The sequence below is a fragment of the Sceloporus undulatus genome, chromosome 6 (assembly GCF_019175285.1).
Source record: "Sceloporus undulatus isolate JIND9_A2432 ecotype Alabama chromosome 6, SceUnd_v1.1, whole genome shotgun sequence".
NCBI lineage: Eukaryota > Metazoa > Chordata > Lepidosauria > Squamata > Phrynosomatidae > Sceloporus > Sceloporus undulatus.
This window is the reverse complement of record NC_056527.1, coordinates 37,901,711-37,921,912: the sequence shown is the minus strand read 5'-3', so window position 1 is coordinate 37,921,912 and position 20,202 is coordinate 37,901,711. Positions and strand designations below refer to the sequence as shown.

General features: G+C 39.6%; 1 long non-coding RNA gene across 2 annotated transcripts in view; it reads right to left on the bottom strand.

Moving 5' to 3' along the window:
* Positions 1-2,250: 2,250 nt before the first annotated feature.
* Positions 2,251-20,202, bottom strand: part of LOC121932454 — an 18,798-nt gene continuing 846 nt past the window's right edge. The window contains exons 2-4 of one of the 2 annotated variants that reach the window (XR_006104355.1): positions 18,659-18,770; positions 14,705-14,801; positions 2,251-2,694 (exon numbers count right to left, since the gene is read on the bottom strand). This is a non-coding gene — a long non-coding RNA (uncharacterized LOC121932454). The remainder of the gene's footprint in view (positions 2,695-14,704; positions 14,802-18,658; positions 18,771-20,202) is intronic. The other variant, XR_006104354.1, reaches the window with a different exon arrangement.

The following is a 20,202-nucleotide window of genomic DNA, read 5'->3' as shown; positions in this document are numbered from 1 at the left end:
CTTAGAGTCTCCAGCTGGCCTAAAGATGCAGAGGAATGAAGATGGCTGGGAAGCCCATGTATAAAGTTTCTATTTATTCTTTTTAGATGTGGCTGCTGTTGAATAGCAGGTGGCCATTGCTTGTTGCCATTATCTTGTGCCAGAACCCTTACTAATCTAAGCATCACTAAATTAATTTTGTGAACCATCTGCTAAGGAGTGATTTCATTTCCTATATGCAGAATTTAAGTGTCAACTATCCTTCAAGTTGGCAAGCTATCATACAGTTGGAAGGGAACCAAAGGGCCATCTAGTCTAGCACCCTGCTAATGCCAGAATCTAATGCTAAAACACGGGGATAGTTAAAGTGTTTACTGGATGTTGATGTTTAGAAAGACAGAATGTAAGACTAATCGAAGGCTAAATTTGGAAAGAGAGAATGGTCAGCCTAATCATATATTCCATTTATGCTGAGAAGGGGAAATTCACTCCAGGAGTGGCCATTTCCTTGGAAGACCTGCAGGGAATTTTCCCTCTGCCCCATAGAACCCAGGAGGCTACCCATGCAAGGTGAACCAGTGGTTTGTGTCTTGTTATCATACCTTACAGTGTGCAAGAAACATGCAGCGAGGACCTGAGGACATAAAAATAGACCTCACAATCAGAATTTCATGGTCAAAACCTAGAACCTAGCAGCCTAATTTTTTTATTATTATTTTCACCCTGGTTCACTGAAATATTTGTGACATCTCAGTGTGCAATCTTGAGTGGTTATTCTTTCAGCCATCTCATTTTTCTCTGTTAGATCAATCTAGAGCTATGGTGGCAAACCTATGGCACATGAGAAGCTATTTTTAGGGCACACAGGGGGTGGGGAAAAGAAGGAGCAGGCACATACCTGTTCCTCCTCTTCCCAGCCATCCTAGGCCTTCAGCTATCTCCCCTGCCCTCCCGGGCCTTCAACTGTCTCTCAGGAAGTCTTGCCCCCAGAAGGTGGAAGTCCTACCCCCTGACACCCCCCCCCCTGGAAGTCCCCCCCCCCCCCGGCACCAGGTGAAAACCGGTGAGAGAACACCTTTGAGTTTGGGCACTCAGGCTCTAAAAGATTCGCCATCATCTGGAGGCATATCTAGAGACCAGCATTGTTTCCCAACCACAGCCTACTACATGCCTCTGGAAAAACAACAAATGCGATAGAAGGCCATTTTCCCATTGTTGTTCTCGAGATGTTGCATCATCAAACTTACTTCTTCACACATCATGTATTTAACATATACAATTCACTGTATTCCATACATTGCTTCTATGCCACAGTTGTCCTGGATATCAAATTTGTCATCATGCATGTATTCAAATTGTCTACTTAAAGCCCTTATTTGTGGATGAGATTTTTTATCACGGAGATGGATTATGTGATAACTGTCTATGTCCTCTCTCTGCCTTTCCCTCACCCACAATTTTACAGATGTCATTCCTTCTGTAACAGCAATTCCCACTGTTTCAAAACATGAGACTCATATACTAGAATCTTCATATGATCAGCCATCAGCAGACACACATACCAGATTGGTATTACCATAAATGCAATAGCTATCTCCAGAAATAATTCCTTGATGGTCCCTACACTTTCTTTCTTTTCAGCAAAAACCCTCAAAGCTCTTACTGAGGTTATTCTCTCTTCGTTCTTTCTCTCTTCTGGGATAACCGGTTCTCTCTTCAGGTATGCATTGACAAACTGATTCTTTTTTTCCGCCATCAGTCTTATTCTGCAGCTACTGTCACTACTTTCCTCCTCAGTTTTCTTGGTTCCCAAGGAATGTCAGGAATCCGCTGAGCCTTTAGTCATATATGCATTCTGGTGGCTTTATCTCTGTATTTTTTTCTCATTCTTTTAAATTATTATGTGCGTGCATCCACAATGCAGAATTATAGCACTCGGACACAGCTTTAACTGCCATGGCTCTATCTACAGAATCTTGGGATTTGTAGTCTGGTGTAGCATCAGAGCTCTCAGACAGAAAAAGCTAAATACCTCAGAAAACTACAAATCCCAGGATTTTGTAGGATAGAGCCATGGCAGTTAAAATCATGACATGTTACTATAATGTTGTAGTATGGATCCATTCATCTATACTCAGTTGATCAGAGCTACTTCGATACGTTAAAGTATTCCCACAAAAACATGGCTAAGATTTTTCATTGCCCCCCTCTGTGATTCTGTCGCTCACCCATTTTGACTTTGATTAGAAAATGCTATCTCACCCAGACTGCTTAAAAGTGGAAACAGATCTTTTTATTTTTTTAAAAAAGAAAATGTATGTTGCCTTCCTCCTGAGAATCCAAATTGCTTTCAGAAGATGAGAAATCAATAACTTCCATTTTACGGAGGAAAAAAAATTCTGACTAAGTGACTTGTGCAAGTTCCTCCAGCCAACCAAAGACCAAAACAAAGATAAAGCTGCCATCCTTCATCTTCCTGAAATTCTTGTTAGAACTAATAGCATGTTTACAATATAGAAAATGTTATGAAAGAGAGAGAGGGGGGAGAGAGAACCCTTTCTGGCTCAGCATGACATCCTTCTTTGTAGATTTTTGGTCTCTCTTAAAACCGCAGGCAAGATCCATTTCAGTCTTGTGATTAAATTTCCCCATCTCCATTTATGTCTTTCCAGTAGAGTCGACCGAGATTTCCACAACCTTATTACTGTCCTCCTCCTGGAGAGAGAGGGAGAGAATAAACAAGCATTGACTGTGACCTCACACTGACTTTTGCTTCCTTTTCAGAGAGGGAAAACACTGTACAGACCCCTTTCGGAAATCTTTCTGTTTCTCTGGGGTTGTCACCTCAAGCCTGAGGGGTTAGCTAAAGAATTGGCGTGTACTGTCTATATCCATTTGTGCATACTGCATTGTTGTCAGAATGGCTCTGCTTGTTTTCCCCCAAACCTATAAATGCAGCACAGTTCACCAAGACCATGGGCAGATGGTACCGTGTTTTTACTTTCTCCCATTTATTTTTCTTTATCCAGACTTCTTCAAAATGAAGATACATTCTACTGGTGCTACTTTAGGAGACAAGACCACTGTTGTTGAATGGCTTTGGTATTTCCTAATTACATTGGTATATCACCTACTTCCAGATATTTTCCCATGTTAAATACAACCATATTCTCCATGTGTTAATAATAAGGTCCTTATCACACGGAGAGACTTACATTGTCAAAACATTGCTGAATTGTTGCAGAAGCACCAAAGGTGGGATCATCTGTTGCACTTCTAAAACATAATTGAGACTTTCCGCTTTCCTTCCATCAATGAGGCATGCATGGAGAAACCAGGAGAAGCCATTTTTTGAATAACGGGATATCCCATTGTTCAAAAAAATGGCTTCTCGGTGCATGCTTCATCGATGGAAGGAAAATGGGAAGCCTCAATTACATTTTAGAAGTGCAACAGATGATCCCACCTCCCTGCTTCTGAAACAGTTTGGCAATGTTTTGGCAATGTAAGTTCCTCTGTGTGATAAGGTCCACAGTCTTGGACCAAAGAACTCACTAACAGCTTTATGTTCCACGATGAACTTTAAGTTTGATTGGGGATACACCAACTACAATATCCACATGCTAAATGAAGTCTGCAAGCATGTGAAGCAAACAGTTTTGGGTGGTGATCCCTCTAATTTGTAATTCTCTTCTGCTGCTAAATCACAATACCAGCGTAAGGGAAGGGCGCACTCTACAAATATGTATATGCACACATTATTATATATAATATAATATAACATAACATAGAGAACAAGTGTGGCATGGTGATTTGAGCATAGGACTACAACTCTGGATATCAGGATTCAATTCCCAGCTTGGCCATGGAAACCCACTGGGTGGCCTTGGGTGAGTCATATGCTCTCAGTTCAGAAAACCCCATGATATTGTCGCCAAGCTAGTGCAGTATAGTGGTTTGAGTGTAGGACTATGACTCTGGAGATAAGATTCAATTCCCTGCTTGACCATGGAAATTCACTGGGTGATCTTGGGCGAGTTACATGGTCTCAGCCCCAGAAAGCCCAATGATGGGTTTGCTTTAGTGTCGTCATAAGTCAGAAACAACTTAAAGGAACACAAAAACAACAAAAAATAACATAAAATATAACAAAACAACAAAACACAACATAAAATACCTGAAATCCTATTTACATGATTGAAATATTGGATGCCATCTTCAGTATGTGGGGGAAATAACCACATATGTCCATATAAACTTTAGAAATCACAAGTCTGCAATCCTGACCAGGAAGCTTGAGCAACCTGAGCTGCCATCTTTTTTCAAGCACTTTGGATGTAAGGGAGAATTACTGCAGCCACAGACTTAAGACCTTAACACCTCATGTTCTCAACCTAGAGGATAATATGTTAACACCATCATCCACTTAAGACTGTTGTGTCCTAAACTGCCACGTTGGGTGCAGCTTACTTTTGTTTTCAGTGATATGAAGAAGGCAGAAGCTGAAATATTTTGGTGATATGAGCTGTTTGTTAATCACTCTAATGAATCAAGTGTCAAGATCCTACATCAGAGGCTGTGATTCGTAGCTTTACGATGCTGAAGCTACATCTCTGACAGAATGTGCAACCCCTAAAGTAAACTGTGAGAAGGCATAATGCGGAGTCCTGAACAGTATCCTGTTGCATAATGGAAGCTCCTGTTGTATAACTGGTTCCTTAGTATTCTGGTGCCCATTGTGCAGTTGATTCAATGGCACAACAACCATGTTCTTGGCTCTATTTGTGTAATGGTCCTGGAACCGTGTCTCTCTTCCTGTTCTGAGTATATGAGCATTGTGTAGCATCACAATTCACATTCATGTGATTGTAAGTCAGTTTACAATGATATAAATGACTAACAGGATGCCAATCATATACTTTTAGTGATTAATTGCATCTTTCTGGGATGCAAAACAAACTTGTTAGGAAATCTGTCTGTCTGTCTGTCTGTCTGTCTGTCTGTCTATCTATCTATCTATCTATCTATCTATCTATCTATCTATCTATCTATCTATCTATATCCATCCATCCATCCATCCATCCTATTTGGAAATAAAATTTCCATTTCTATTTGGAAATGGCCACACAGCTTTGATAAGATAAAAGTTTATGAATGTTAAGAGCATAAAAAACTGTGGGTACTGAAAAGTCCATAAGTCAAGGGATACCCTTCTGGAAGTTATGATTTGTGAAGACCAAGGGAAAAAATGCATGTGTGTGTTTCAGGGGTGTAGCAATGCACAGGAGAATGAGGGCATCAAGCCCCCCCCCCCATAAAAATTCTACCTCTGATGTAATTTTCCTCCAGCCCCCTCATTTCTAGCATTGCAGTAAGTGTCAGATAAGCATTTAGAAATACAGTTTAGGCATCCAAGGAAAAGGGGTAGCAAACTTGCCAGGGGGTGATACCAGCACTTATAAGACTTCTAGTTGTGAATGATTTGCAGTGCCTCACTCTTCACAATGCTAGAAATTTGGGGATCAAAGGAAAATTTCAAAGAGAGAACAGAATTCTTATTATATAATTTTAGATAATGCAGTATTTTGTTTTAAAATCATAGAATCATAGAGTTGGAAGAGACCACAAGGGCCATCCAGTCCAACCCCCTGCCATGCAGGAAATCTCAATCAAAGCATTCCTGACAGATGGCCATCCAGCCTCTGTTTAAAGACCTCCAAGGAAGGCGACTCCACTACACTCTGAGGGAGTGTGTTCCACTGTCGAACAGCCCTTACTGTCAGGAAGTTCCTCCTAATGTTGAGGTGGAATCTCTTTTCCTGGAGCTTGCATCCATTGTTCCGGGTCCTAGTCTCTGGAGCAGCAGAAAACAAGCTTGCTCCCTCCTCAATATGACATCCCTTCAAATACTTAAACAAGGCTATCATATCACCTCTTAACCTTCTTTTCTCCAGGCTAAACATCCCCAGCTCCCTAAGGCGTTCCTCATAGGACATAGTTTCCAGACCCTTCACCATTTTAGTCACCCTCCTTTGGACTCACTCCAGTTTCTCAATGTCCTTTTTAAATTGTGGTGCCCAGAACTGGACACAATATTCCAGGTAGGGCCTGACCAAAGCAGAATATAGTGGCACTAATACTTCTCTTGATCTAGACACTATACTTTTATTGATGCAGCCTAAAATTGCATTGGCCTTTTTAGCTGCCACATCGCACTGTTAATTCATGTTCAATTTGTGGTCTACTTGGACTCCTAGATCCCTTTCACATGTAGTTTCATTCAGCCAGATGTCCCCCATCCTATATCTGTGCATTTCATTTTTCTGCCCTAAGTGCAGTACACATTTCTCCATGTTGAATTTCATTTTGTTAGCTTTGGCCCAGCTTTCTAGTCTATTCAGGTCATTTTGAATTTTGATCCTGTCCTCTGGAGTATTAGCTATTCCTTCTATTTTGGTGTCACCTGCAAATTTGAGTATGCTCCCAATTCTGTCATCCAAGTCATTGATAAAGATGTTGAATAGCACTGGCCCCAGGACAGAGCCCTGTGGGACCCCACTAGTGAATAAAATGTTGTAGGGCATGTTTGGAATCCTGTTGAGAAGTTATGTCAATGTAAACCAACTTCATCAGGCCATTACACAATGTTTGTATTCTCAGGAGGTGAGGGGAGATTAAGCTGTACAGTGCTGTGTAAATCTACAGTGCTATATAAATAAAGCACAATAATAATAATAAATAAGCTGTGCCACCACACCCATTGCACAAGTGGGGATAGGATTATGGTCATTTTGCAACAGCCCCAATACATGATTTTATAGCAGTCCAGATGCACAATATATCTCGATGCACACCATGTCCTGAGGCACAACATGTCCTAATGCAGGTCCTGTCTCATTGTGTAATGGGACATTTTTCATGATGCCCTATTGTGCATCATCACAATTCACTAGCATGGCTGTGTATAATGTTAGTGACATAGCTCCATCACTGTAAAGATATATATTGTAACCATGCAGGATCTTGGCTAATGTGTTCATATATTGCTTCCCAGTACTTATTCATCCAAAATTATTTTGAAGCACATTTAGAACATGATGTTGAAAAGAAGCTTTTGAATACTGCAAAATGCTGAATGCTCCCATATATTTGGCCTAGGAATGAAATCCAGGATTCCATTCCAGGCTTCCACTATCTCTTGCAAGATGGTGGCAAGTGCCAAAAGTCTGCACACAAGCTCTGATTCCTCTTGCTTCCTCTGCACTTTCAGAAGCATGTGAAAGAACGTGGTCTAGGTGTGGATATATAGAGATCAGATCAAGAAATAAACTGACATGTAAAAGGGTAGAGTGGTTGTCTAGTTGCAGGCAAACCTTCACTTTTTAGATCCATGAAGATACAAATGGATGTTCTGAAGAAGGAGAAACTGCTGATATTCATAGCTCAGCTAATGAGAATGATTTTATGAAACAAAATTAGCATGTTATGTGATAAGGATTCTTTCTCATTTATTCTCAACTCTTTATCTGAAAATGGATGTGGACACTGTGGATTTTAAGTTCAGAGTATGTAAAAGCTTTTTTTTTTGGTTGTTTTTTATTTTACCAGAATGTTAATGGTTTCATCTGGTTTCAACTTTAACCTTTTGCTTTACTCTCATAAACTGAAAACAAACAGACTACCCACAAGATGCTAGTTTATTTAAGGTTCAGCAGTTTTTAACTCCATTTCTAAATGAAAGTAACTGTTCTCTAAATGAACAATACTTTAAACATTAATATATCCAAATGTAATCATACTTTTCTGAGTAAATCATGTTATATGTAATACAGTTTATGATCCTAAAGAAACAGAATGTCTTTCCATCTGTAAGGGCATTTAAAAAACAATTGCATATTTTTCTGCTTCCCTCCCAAATTTTTGGTTTCTCCCCTCTACAAAACCTAGAGGGGCACTTTTGATTGCTTAATTTTAGTATTTCTGAAAATTACATTGTAAGTATATATAAACCCAATGCTATGCAAATAGTTTTTTTAAAATTCCCTGATTTTGGGGCAATTCCCCTCCATCAGCCTACCTCCCACAGCCCCCTGGTTTTGGGCACTTGCAAGGAAAGGGAAAGTACGTATCCCCCCTATCAGTGCAATCAAGAGAGATTGTCATAGATGGCTTTTAAGTTGTAATAAAAGTTGGTAAATAGAGCCTTTGGTGATACTTATCACCCAAGATCACCTCCAACTTTTCATTGATGGGGAAAACCTATTAATAAGCTGCCAATCATTGCTGTGCCATCAGTCCTCAGGTGTGATAAGTTCCTTCCGTGGCTGTTTTGACATTGGGGAGTCATATGGTGTTAGTCTCTCTCCACCCCACCTCATGCTATTCTTTGGGGGGATACAGACGGGGAGAAAGGGATACCCTGGATGGAGGCTGCAGCAGACAAAGAACCTGCTCCTAGCAGGCTCTTTTTGCACCGCGTGCATTGGCGCAGCTCATGCACAATGATGACATCTGCGCTGCATGGTGCTGTTTGGATGCTGTGGCGCACAGACATCATCATTGTGCACATCATCGTTGTGCAAGCCTTCTAACTTCCTAGCAATATTAAGGTGATTGAAATGAGAACAAGGCTCATGTGATGTCTTTTGATTTCATCCAGTATGTAAAAGATCTTTCATGCCACAGATTATTGTGAACTTTTTTCCCTTCTTGTTTGCAGACTTTGGGTTTGCACTGTATTTGTGTTCTGGAGTTAATTTATAAAACACCACTCTCCAGAATTAGATTCTAATCATCTCACACAAAAGCACAGTAAGAAAGATACTTTATATGTTATTGTCTTCGCAATATGAAAAAAAAAATGAATAAAAGAAAGGCATTTTGCATTCACATGCCCAAAGCCTAGAAAACACAAAATTTTACAGAACTTTTGGGGGACATCCAACACAACAGTAGCTATGGAATCCTGGCTTTAGAAGGGAATGCCACTCAAGCCAAGCTCGTCTTTTACCATTTGAATAGCCAACATTTGCAAGCAACGACAGTCCTGGCTAGAAGCTTAGGAACATATTATGTAACAGCTGTATTTTCAAATCCAGGAAACATATTCAGGGGTAGCCATGTTGGCCATGCAGCAAAATATAACAAAATACAAATCCACAAAACAATGATACTTTTCTTGGCCAACCAAAATGCACATCATGCAAACTCCAGACCAGTCATTTCCTACCTCCTGTGTTATTTTTATCATCTCTAGCAAGCATCCTCACTGGGAATGCTGACTGGGGGTGATGGTAGTTGTAAGCCAACACTTCAGGTTAGGGAAGGCTACGCAAGATGTTTCAATAAAGAGACTGTTTTTTGGGGACATCTACAGGTATTTTAGGGAGAAAAGATTGTTTATGCATCTTTTAATTTCAATCTTTGTTGATACATTTTTGAAATAGTATTTTAAGCTTATTTTATTTTGTTGTTTTAATAGAAGTATTTGTTGTTAACTTCCCTCAAGTTGGCCCCAATTCATGGTGACCCATGCTTACAATTTGTAAACCACTTAGGGAGTGCTAAAGTGCACTGATAAGCGGTATAGAAATGTACTTGCTATTGCTATTGCTATTGCCCTTGTGGATAAGACATCTCCAAGACTCCTGCACTGCTCTGCTTAGATCCAGCAAATTCAGGACCATGACATCCCTAATTGAGTCTATCCCTCTGGCGTGTCGTCTTCCTCTCTTTCTGTTGCCTTCTAGCTTCCTAGCATTATCATCTTTTCTAGTCAGTCATGCCTTTTCATGATGTGGCCAAAGTACAACAACAACCTCAGTTTCATAATCTGCTTCCAGGAAGAGCAGGCTTGATATGGTCAAGGGCCCATTTGTTTGTCTTTCTGGCTGTCAATGGTATCCTCAACAATCTTCTACAGCACCCCACCTGAAATGAGTTTATTTTCTTTCTATCAGCATTCTTCACTATCCAGTTCTTGCACCTATACATGGTCATACAGATGTCCCTTAAATAATGGTGAGATGACTTCTAGGGCATTATATCTTTAACTGGAAACTTAGTACCAGAGACATAAATAGCATGGCAAGAATAGGAATAGGGTACTCCACAAAAAAGAGGATGTTTAATAGACCTTTTTATCCAACACTAACAATGTGAATATATGAAACGAAACAAACAGGGCATGCAAGTCCTGCATACATAGAAAAAAATGTTTGAAAATGTCTAGACATCACTTGAAGGCTTCCAAAATGTATCCAGAGATGGTTCTTTCTTTCACAGGCCTCCACTTTTGTTATGCTATCCATTTTGGGGGCCAGACTTCTAGATCTGTTTTTTTTAATGCTGAGGGGAAGCTGGCAAGACAAACGTATCTACTTTCCCATTTTCTCTGTTTTGCTGTTCATGGATGTGCATTAATGGATGCTGGAGGCAGCTGCCATTTACCTTGCCTGTTAAAGGCAGCCACACACAGCTAGACTGGCTAGAGGAGAATATCATTTTCCTCTTTTCAGTTTTTATTGCATTGTCTACTGGACACACTGCTTTAACCTGACACCAAAAATTGGAGTTTGCTCAGTCTTTCTTCAACATCCTCCCAAAGCTAATGGTGCTAAAAATCTTCCAGCAAGAAAAAAAAAAAAAACAAGGAGGAAAGAGGGATGGGGAGAGTGTATGAAAAAACTTTCAGAAGCTTTGTTGACTGAGATATGCTTGTATTAAAAAAGATAGATCCCACTGAAACTGCAACCCTTGTGCCTGGGTCTCTGAGAGCATGCCCTATTCAAGTGAGTGAGATTTATTTGGGGGGAGACACAAGTAGGATTGACATGTATGCATGTGTGTGCACAGGGGAATCTGCTGTTTGATTATGAAATTGGATGCAATAATTTATGTTATTTATGCAAGAATCTGATAGGAAAGCAGCAAACCACATGAGTGACTTGATCCAGTAAGGTCCATGTTCTTAAGTTAAACAGACCTGGTTTAGATCATACCTTTCTTTACAAAATAAAAAGTTGGCCATATGTCATTTACCATTTCATTAAAAAATGGCTTTCAATTTAAGAATTATACCATGCCCAGTATACTTAATGGAAAAAAGAAGTAACTCAGTTTCATAAGAAAACAGCCATGTATTTTATTTCCTTTGAGATATTAAAATTATTTCCCTTACACAATAAGGTCTCCACTCCACTTACAAGGTCTTTCATTTAGCTCTTCCAAACCCAGTGAGTTTGCTGCCTGAAGGATAAAAAGGGCAAAAAAGGAAGTTTACAAAAAAGAAAAATGTGTGTTACAGAACAGTTTCCATGCTTATTCATTTGGGATGCTCTGAGACTTTAAAACAAAAAGATTGGCCAGAATATTTTGGCAAGTTAGCTGTGCATATCATTTAACATTTTACTATTTTGGAAAATATAAGCTGTTAAGGAATTTGGGCTTTCCAAATTGGCTGTGCTATTAGTATAGTAACTTCATAAGAATGTTTTTAGACTAGATTGTAGATATCTTACATATGCAATACGGTGAGAAATATTAGAAGAACTTTTTGCATGCAGGAACAAAATCTTTTTTAGGCTCACAAATAAAGGAAGGACAGTGATAAAGGTAAGCTGTTTTAGACAGCCAGTGGATGAGACTTGGCAAGTTCCTAGTTCACCTGGAAGATATTTAGGACTTATCATAGGATCACAGCCAGTACAAGTGTGCTTACATTTGGCCAAACCCTGTATCCTTAGCTCAATGAGACTGATTCAGACAGATCTGGAAGATGTCTGGATTGAACTGGAGCTCTTCCAGAGCGAACAAAAATGATATCAGAGCACTTGTCTGAAAGATGGCATCTCCCTATATCTGTCTGAATCTTAAGCTCAGTGGAGGGTTTTCTCATGGCCCCAGTGTTGCGACAGGCCTATCTGGGGAGGATGCAGGAGAAGGCTTCCTAGATGGCTGCTCACAGGCTGGGGAATTCCCTGCCATGAGAGGCTGGGCTGACCCTTCTTTGATCCCCTTTTAATGGCAGGTAAAGACTTTTTTTTTTACTTTAAATTGGCATTTGGCAATAAATTGGCTGTGGGGAAGGGTTTTCTAATATGTGTGTATGTGTGCACTATATTTTTTGCCTTTCTAGTTATCATCAGGCATTCTTTTAGGAAGTTGCAATATCATAAGCTAGGCTTGTTTGTATATATTTGATAATGAACCATTTACAGGACTACAAATGTCTCCCCTACAAGCCACCATAAATTCCAGGCAGCGCTATCAAAGGATGGAGTTTCATGGTGCTGGCAGTGGGGTACTGAATGATTATACACCTGTTCTCCCCACACCTCATAAGTATTCCTAAGTCCCATGTTGGGAGAAATGTGGAATATTAATTAATTAAAATTGTCAAGATTTCCTAATAATTTTGTCTAAAAATTATTAAATCTCCCCCAAATTCTCTGTATAAGGAAAACACCAGGAAGAGGAGGCATGTGGATTTGTGACTAGTAGCTATTTCTTGATTTCCACTGATGATCAATGGGCGTAATGAAGATCACAGTGTAGTCCTGAATCTGGGAGCCTCCAAATCTGTCTGGGATGAATTGGGTTGCCCAAATTGCCCAGATGAAATCATGTGGCTTGTGTACCCCACGCAAATGGCAAGTGTATGGAGAAGCCAGTCAGAGAAAGATGGTTGGCTTTATTGTAATTGTAAGCCTATTTTAAAATTTGATTCCCATTGATGGATATGGTCTACCTCATATAAAATGGTACTGTGGAGCATAAAGAACAATCCAGCATCCAGTTCCTGTTCTTCATGCTAGGCAAGGTACAATCAAATGCATGTTCAGAATGCTCATCTCTAAAGGTACCAATCGGCTCTTTCAGCAGGACTTAACTGAAGTCAACATTAGGTGAAGAGGTGATTCAGTGCACCACCATGCAATTGAACCATCTATACCATGATTGTTCAAGACAGCTCTTCAGTAAGCCCATTTCTATAGACAAAATTTATTTCTTTAAAAAAAATGTAATTCTGGTCAAGGGTTAACCTACTGTCAAAGCTCATTTTCAAATGATAAAATCTGGACTTTAACCAGCTCTTATCGAAACAGAGCCCTAGAGCACTTTGCCAGTTTAATACATTCTTCTAGATATTACATGAACTGGAAGAATCTTATTCCTTGACAACCATTTTTTCTCCCCCAGTGATAATAGCAGAATATTGTCGTCTTTTCCCCAGCTAGCATATCTGAAAAGAGTTGTATCCATGCCAAGAAAGAGAAAGGAGGCTCAGCAGACCACAGCCTGTCATATGGAGTGCTTATTTGGTCCCTTTCAACCCAGTCCCCGAAGGAACTTTTCCTCACATCCCTGCTATGTATGATGAAGTGGAGCTCAAGCAGTAGGGGGCTTTCAGTAAAGTTATGGAAATGCTCCCTCCAGCATGATATTTATTAATGTCGACAGATGCCATTCATTCATTCTGTTTGGAAGCTGCCCTACTGAAGAGGGGACAGATTTGGGCAGATGATTAAACTGCCTGTCATTCATAGTCACCTTGTACTAGTGCATGGTGAAAACCACTGGCAACTGGGAACACTCAGTCATAGCAAATCTAATAGAAAACAATGGGCTTATTCATGACAAGGAAGGGAGTCTCCTGCAGTGCAGCAATTTAATATGCACCAGTTAAAAGTGACATGATGATCAAACAACTTTCTGTCCTGCTGACACTTCTTCTGGCATGCCTTGTGGTAAGCAAGCAAGTTGTAACAGCACCCTGATAGGAAAGTAATATTTTTCCTGCTTGTATATATGACTACGATTGGATCATTTGCAGGCTAGGTAATGGGATATGCATCCTTTCATCTATCTAACTTTGGCTTAGCCCTGCCGAGGTTAGTGGTTAACAAAAGTTTGTAAAAAATTCCTTAGATGAAAAAGAAATCCTTTCATGTTCACTTAACTAAGTGAAAACAGTATGCTTAGTCCATTAATGAGACCAGTTCAGTCCCTTTTTCTTTTGCCACCCTTAGCAAAAGCTGCCATCTAAACTCAGATGTGCCTTTCCCTCTTGCTTCAAGACACCTCTGGGTCTATGCAGCTGAGGTATTATGAGAACAATCAGACTGTAAGTGGCTAATGTGCTCTCAAGCCACAGTGGAGACAGAAGGGTGTTGGTCTCCTGTGCAGTCACTGTCTTAGCAGATCTGAGGTCACAGAAGATATAACCAACTGGTAGACAGAGGAACGGGAGAAATTCTGAATAATCTTGCAGCAATTTACATTGAATTATATAGTATAGTCACATTCTAACATAAATTGGATGGGATCTGGGATCTTAAAAAAAGGGTTTTTTTTTCATAAATGCTTTTGGATGATGCCTTACTGATGCAATGCATACATACCCTATATCATTTTTTTTAAGGCTACACTGATGTTAGCCAAGCTGGCAGCTCTATTTCAAAGTTCTGGCAGCCAAATTCTGCATGATATTTACAGTAATCTAGTCAGTCAGCTATTAGATCCCTATGGCCAGACTATACCTGTACAGAAATGGCCAGCCAATTAGCTGGTAGCAGCTGGTGGGCCATCCAGAACTTGAAAGATCCTCCGTGTCACTGAAACCACTTGAGGCTCTTGTGACAAAGCAGGATTTAGCACCATACTCAAAAGCCATGCAAAACCTGTTGAATTTAATTTCCCCTGGACCAGAGAGCCATCTACTCACCATGCCTCCATCTTGTATAGCTTCAGCTTTGAATTATTGCCTGTCATCCATCCCATTACTGACTCCATGCATAGGTTCAGCATCTGTTTAGCTACTCCTGAATCAAAAAGAAATAAAACTGAGCATCATCAACATACAGATGATGCTTCACTCGAAATTCTCAAATGAGCTTATCCATCAGATTCATATGAATATTGTAGAACTAGGGAGCCGAACTGAATCCTGCACAAACCCAAGGCATAAAATAAATGCCATGGGGTTTAGCAGAAACCCACAATCCCATCTTCTGTAAACAGTTATGTAGTTAGGAGCAAAATCATTATATCACCAACACCACACCATTAGAACCCAATCTAGAACTATACGTAACATCAAATGCTGTTCAAAGGTCAAGGAGTACTACCAGTGACCTTCATTTTATATGGACAACCATGGTTGTTTCTGTGCTTAAATACAGTCTGAATCCAAAATAAATTTCAAGTGTCTGTACAATAGTTAGTTCTCTACCACCTTCTTGAGCCCTTCGACCCAAAAGGAAGTATTTGTGGCCATAGTTGCTGCTACCTTTTGAGGGTTTTTTTAATATAGAATGGTCATAAATGATAAAACTATCTCCTGCAGGTAGCCAAGACCATCCTTGCTTCCAAGGAAACATTATTCACCAATTGGACCCACTCAATCACCACCGCCACCACCATGAAGGCCCAACAGAATCAAATGAAGCTATAGCCACACAGCTGGACTTGCCCATGCTCTGGATGTCTCTGTAGGAATAGCCTTACAGCCTTACAATATAGCCTTACGGCAGCATTAATGTCATAGCAAAAATGAATGATGGCATTTAGTTTCCAGTTGCTTTGCATACTGGTATAGATGTTCTCCAGGGTGAGCAGTGAAACCCTTTTTTGCCACCTAGAAAAGCTCACGGGGGATGAGGATGTGATAGTTGTGGAGAGGTAGCAATGCTTTGCTGCTAACACTATCTCAATGTGGGTCTGCTAATGAGCTCTCACTTGTGTTTGGTCATATTCACTGTGAGATGGGGACACTTTGTGTTCTGGTAATTTCCCAGGCTGCTTCATTGCCCTTAACTCCCTGGTAAAGCAGGAGATGAAGTTTGGTAGAAACAGTACTGACATTTTATTCATTTTATTCACTTTACCTTTTTTATCTGAAAGTGAAACCAGAACCTTTATTGCCAGATCAGTCAGTTGAAAACTCTTTACGGCCTTTCAGAAAACCATTAAATCCCCTAAGTTCCTGAGGGTGAAATAATGTAATGGCCCTACCAGCTTTGCAGAGCATGATTTAAAACTTCACTAACATGTGGTTTGATCATCATCATCATCATCATCACCACCACCACCACCACCACCACCACCACCACAAAGAATACTAGTTAAGAATATCACATCTACAATGTGTCCTATAAAGTGTCTTATACAATATCATGTATTGTCATGAGAGCTATGAAGTTCTGATGTTGTCTAAGGTGACAATGGCATGACTATTGAAGTCTGTCAGTACAATTATCCTGGGAGACTTCAACACCATATGTAAGATCACTTCCATCAACTCAAACATGGAAAGGATGGTCTACAGAATAATCAGTATTTCTAATCCATTTCTTAGTCCCAACACCAAGTGCAAACACTCACACCTAGTACTTGGTTGACCAGGTCTCCCAGAGAGGAAGAAGACATTCATATAGATGACAACAGCCTCTCCCTCTTTGATCCTACAATCTCTGTATTTAGATAAATAGCTGTACCTAGATGGATAGAGCCTGTAACTTTTCCATCTAGTCTCCACTGAAGCATTTTAAGTTAGTCCTTTTATCCACAGCTGTAATATATTTTTCTTTTCTGGAGCGAGCTGGCATTTAGCAGCACCACAAAGAGGCTGGAAGGTCCATTTTACAGGACAACCCCTAACAGGGAAGAAGACCAGAATTGGGGACAGTACTTATGTGTTTCCCTCATCTCTAACCATAATCATCTGGGTCAAGCAGAAAGAACTATGGTGACATGGATTGTATTATTGAGATTAAATAGTACAATCTATGTCACCAAAGTTCCTTCTTCTTGATTCACCCAACTCTTATCAGCTGTTCCATTCCTTAGTCTTGGAAGCTACTTTTAAAGAGAGAGAGAGCGAGAGAGAGAGAGAGAGAGAGAGAGAGAGAGAGAAGAACCATTATTTAATTTCTCTCTTGTTATATTGATTACTCCATTTCCACCAACTTATATTCCTTTTTTGTTCCCCGCTGAGGGGGGGGGGATTCCATCCAACAAAGCTTTTTAAAAACATTAAACAATGTGAAAATCACCTCAAAATGCCCCCCGTTATGTGTTTCCATCTGTACATTCAGGCAATGGCAACTGGTGTGTTCCATGTCACTTGGGTAATGAATCTGTTTCAGGTTTGAGTTTTTAGGAGCTATCCAAGGTATGAACCCTATCCCCCAAACAGCTTCAGGACACTGGACAACTCCTTTAAAATTTGGACTAGAACTGAGAGTAATTATTCCTTAAACATGCTAGACTAAAACACACAGCAGAATCACTGTTTCACTGATGTGGAAGCTACCATAAGGACTTCTTGAATGAAAGGCAGGACTAAATCCTAATGGGCTTAATTTGCCAGAGGGTACATTTGGATTAAATATTAGGAAACATTTCTTGATGATCTTTTCAGCAGAAATTTGACAATAAAATCAGTTCACTCTATTTCACTGGAGATCTTCACACAACAGTTGGGCAGCTACCATCTGCAAATGATGTAGCTCTGAAGTTTCTGTGTTAAGTTGAGTTTGATGATCTCCCCCCACCAAAATCTGTGGTTTTTATTTATAATCCAACGTTTTGTAATATTAATTCAGAGGAAATTTATCATTGTCTTCCTCTAAGGCTGAGAATGGGTGCCCATGATCACCTAATGGGTTTCCATGGCCCATCTGGGATTCAAATCCTGCTCTCATGGAGTCCTAGTCCAGCACTCAGACTGTTACACCATGTTGGCTCTCCAATCCAAATTAGCTGAAGCCAAAAATGTTATATATATATATTTTAAAAAGGCACTCAGAAATGCAGAGGGTCTTCTGTAACAAATATCAAGTTCAGGCATCTGCTCAACTGTTCTCTGTGATTGATGTATATCCTGCATTTTTAAAAACAAAGCAAAACAAAAAATACAAGCAAGTTTGATGATGATGATGATGATGATTATTATTATTATTATATTGTTATAAATTGATTCACAAGCAAGCAAGATAAATGAAAATGGCACAAAATACAGGCACTATTTACATCATCCAAAGCACAAATTCCATCATGAGCTTTGGAGGACTCTGTTTTGGCTGTGGCGTTTTGGAAGAATTCATCTGATTTTTATGTTTGCGTTGTCTCTGTGTATAATGGTAGTCTAAAGTTACATGTTTATTAAAAGCAAAGCTATAGGGCTTAGCCAAAATATGATCATTTCAGATAAAAGCTGATTCATTTTGGCCTAAGGGTTGAATCACTGAAATAAATCCCACTAAGCGCTAAAAATCAGGGAGAATCAAAGCTACAAATCTGGCAGGCAAGAGCATTAATCTTGAAGCGCTATGTATGTTGTATCATAGAGAGGATTTTAATGTGCTCATTCCTTGAGAGACATACACACACACACACATCTGCTTCATATTATGCTTGCAGAGAAGAGTTAAGTTGATTCCAACCACAGTGCAGGCTCAGAAAACCAATATATGATCTCTGGCCCTCTCTCAAAATGCCTTCTGATAATAGCATAGCAGGAACTATTTTGAACTGGTCATTTTAGATCTTAAACATAAGAGGTAAGCATAAAACCACATTTTCAAAATTATTTCAGAATTTTTTTTAAAAAAATAGGTAAATTATGACTTGGCCATAACTCTTAATGTTCCCACTAATTAAAAAAAACATAACTTACATTTGGACAAACATGACCTGTCATTTTGAATTATCTTTGAACTTTTATGCACATGCCTCACTAGCATGTGTCATGGGGGAAGTGGTGGATGTATAGGGCACTCCTTTCTGACCTGCAAAGAAAGTATAAAGTAATTTTTACTAAATCTATATGAATTATGCAAATATTACTGTTTTCTTAGAATCATAGAGTTGGAAGAGGGCCATCCAATCCAACCCCTGCCATGGAGGAATACACAATCAATGTACTCTTAACAGAGGGCCATCCAGCCTCTGTTTAAAACTCTCCAAAGAAGGAGACTCCACCACTTTCTGAGGCCGTGTCTTCACTGTTGAATAGCTAGCTATTGCTGTCAGGAAATTCTTCCTAATGTTGGGGTGAACTCTATTTTCCTGTACTTTGAATCCATTGCTCCATGTACAAGTCTCTGGAGTAGCAGAAAATGAGCTTGCTCAATCCTCAATATCACATCCCTTCAAATATTTAAATATGGCTGTCATGCCATCTTGACCTTTCTCTTCCCCAGGCTTTTTAAAAAATCAATATGTTAATGCTATCCAGTTCTGTTTCTCCTTGTCACTTAGGCTCAAGGAAGCTGTATCCATGAATGGTGCTGGGATTGCCAATAGTTGGAATGCAACCAGTCTGGGGAAGGGTTGTGCCTGCTCCCCATAGTCATAATCCAGAAGCACTTCTGGACATTGCCTTGTCCCTGGATTTTCAGGAGGTAGTAAAAATCTTGCACAACTCCCCTTAATGCACCAGGCAAAACCTTTCCTAAATCAGCCTGACATGGGATTCATCTACACTGTACAAATAATGCCATTATATCCCAGTCCTGGGAAAAGAGTGGGATGATATAAGACTAAAAAATATTACAGTATTAAAACTATTTTATTATGTGATTTGTTTTAATATTGTAATAGTGTAATACAGTGTACAATTGATTTATTTGTTTTGATACTGTAATAGTTAATACAGTGCTTCCTCGGGTTACGAAATTAATTCGTTCCGCGGCCGCTTTCGTAACCCGAAAAGCCTTCGTAAGCCGAAATGCCATAGGCGCTAATGGGGAAAAGCCGCGATTCCGTGCGAAAAAGCCGAAAAAAGCACCAAAATTTTTTTCGTAACCCGAAAAAACATTCGTAACCCGGAACAATTATTTCCTATGGGATTTTTTCGTATCCCGGAAATTTCGTAACCTGGGTATTTCGTATCCCGAGGTACCACTGTACTATTTTAAGACTCACTTCTTGTATGTTTTAATTGTGTTGTTCTTTTGAATTGTGAGCTGCTTTGAGACCCATTTTTTGGGGTGGAAGTGGGTTATAAATAAATGCAACAAATATAACAACTACAACAGTCATGAAGTAGTCTTAAAATTTCTAGCTACACCACCAATCAAGAATAATGTTGGATGTCAGAAAACAGGTTGTAGCAACACAGAAAGATTAAGAGAGGGATTTTCCTTGGTTTGTTGTGAGGAATATTTTTTCATCATCATCATCATCATCATCATCATCATCATCATCATCATCATCATC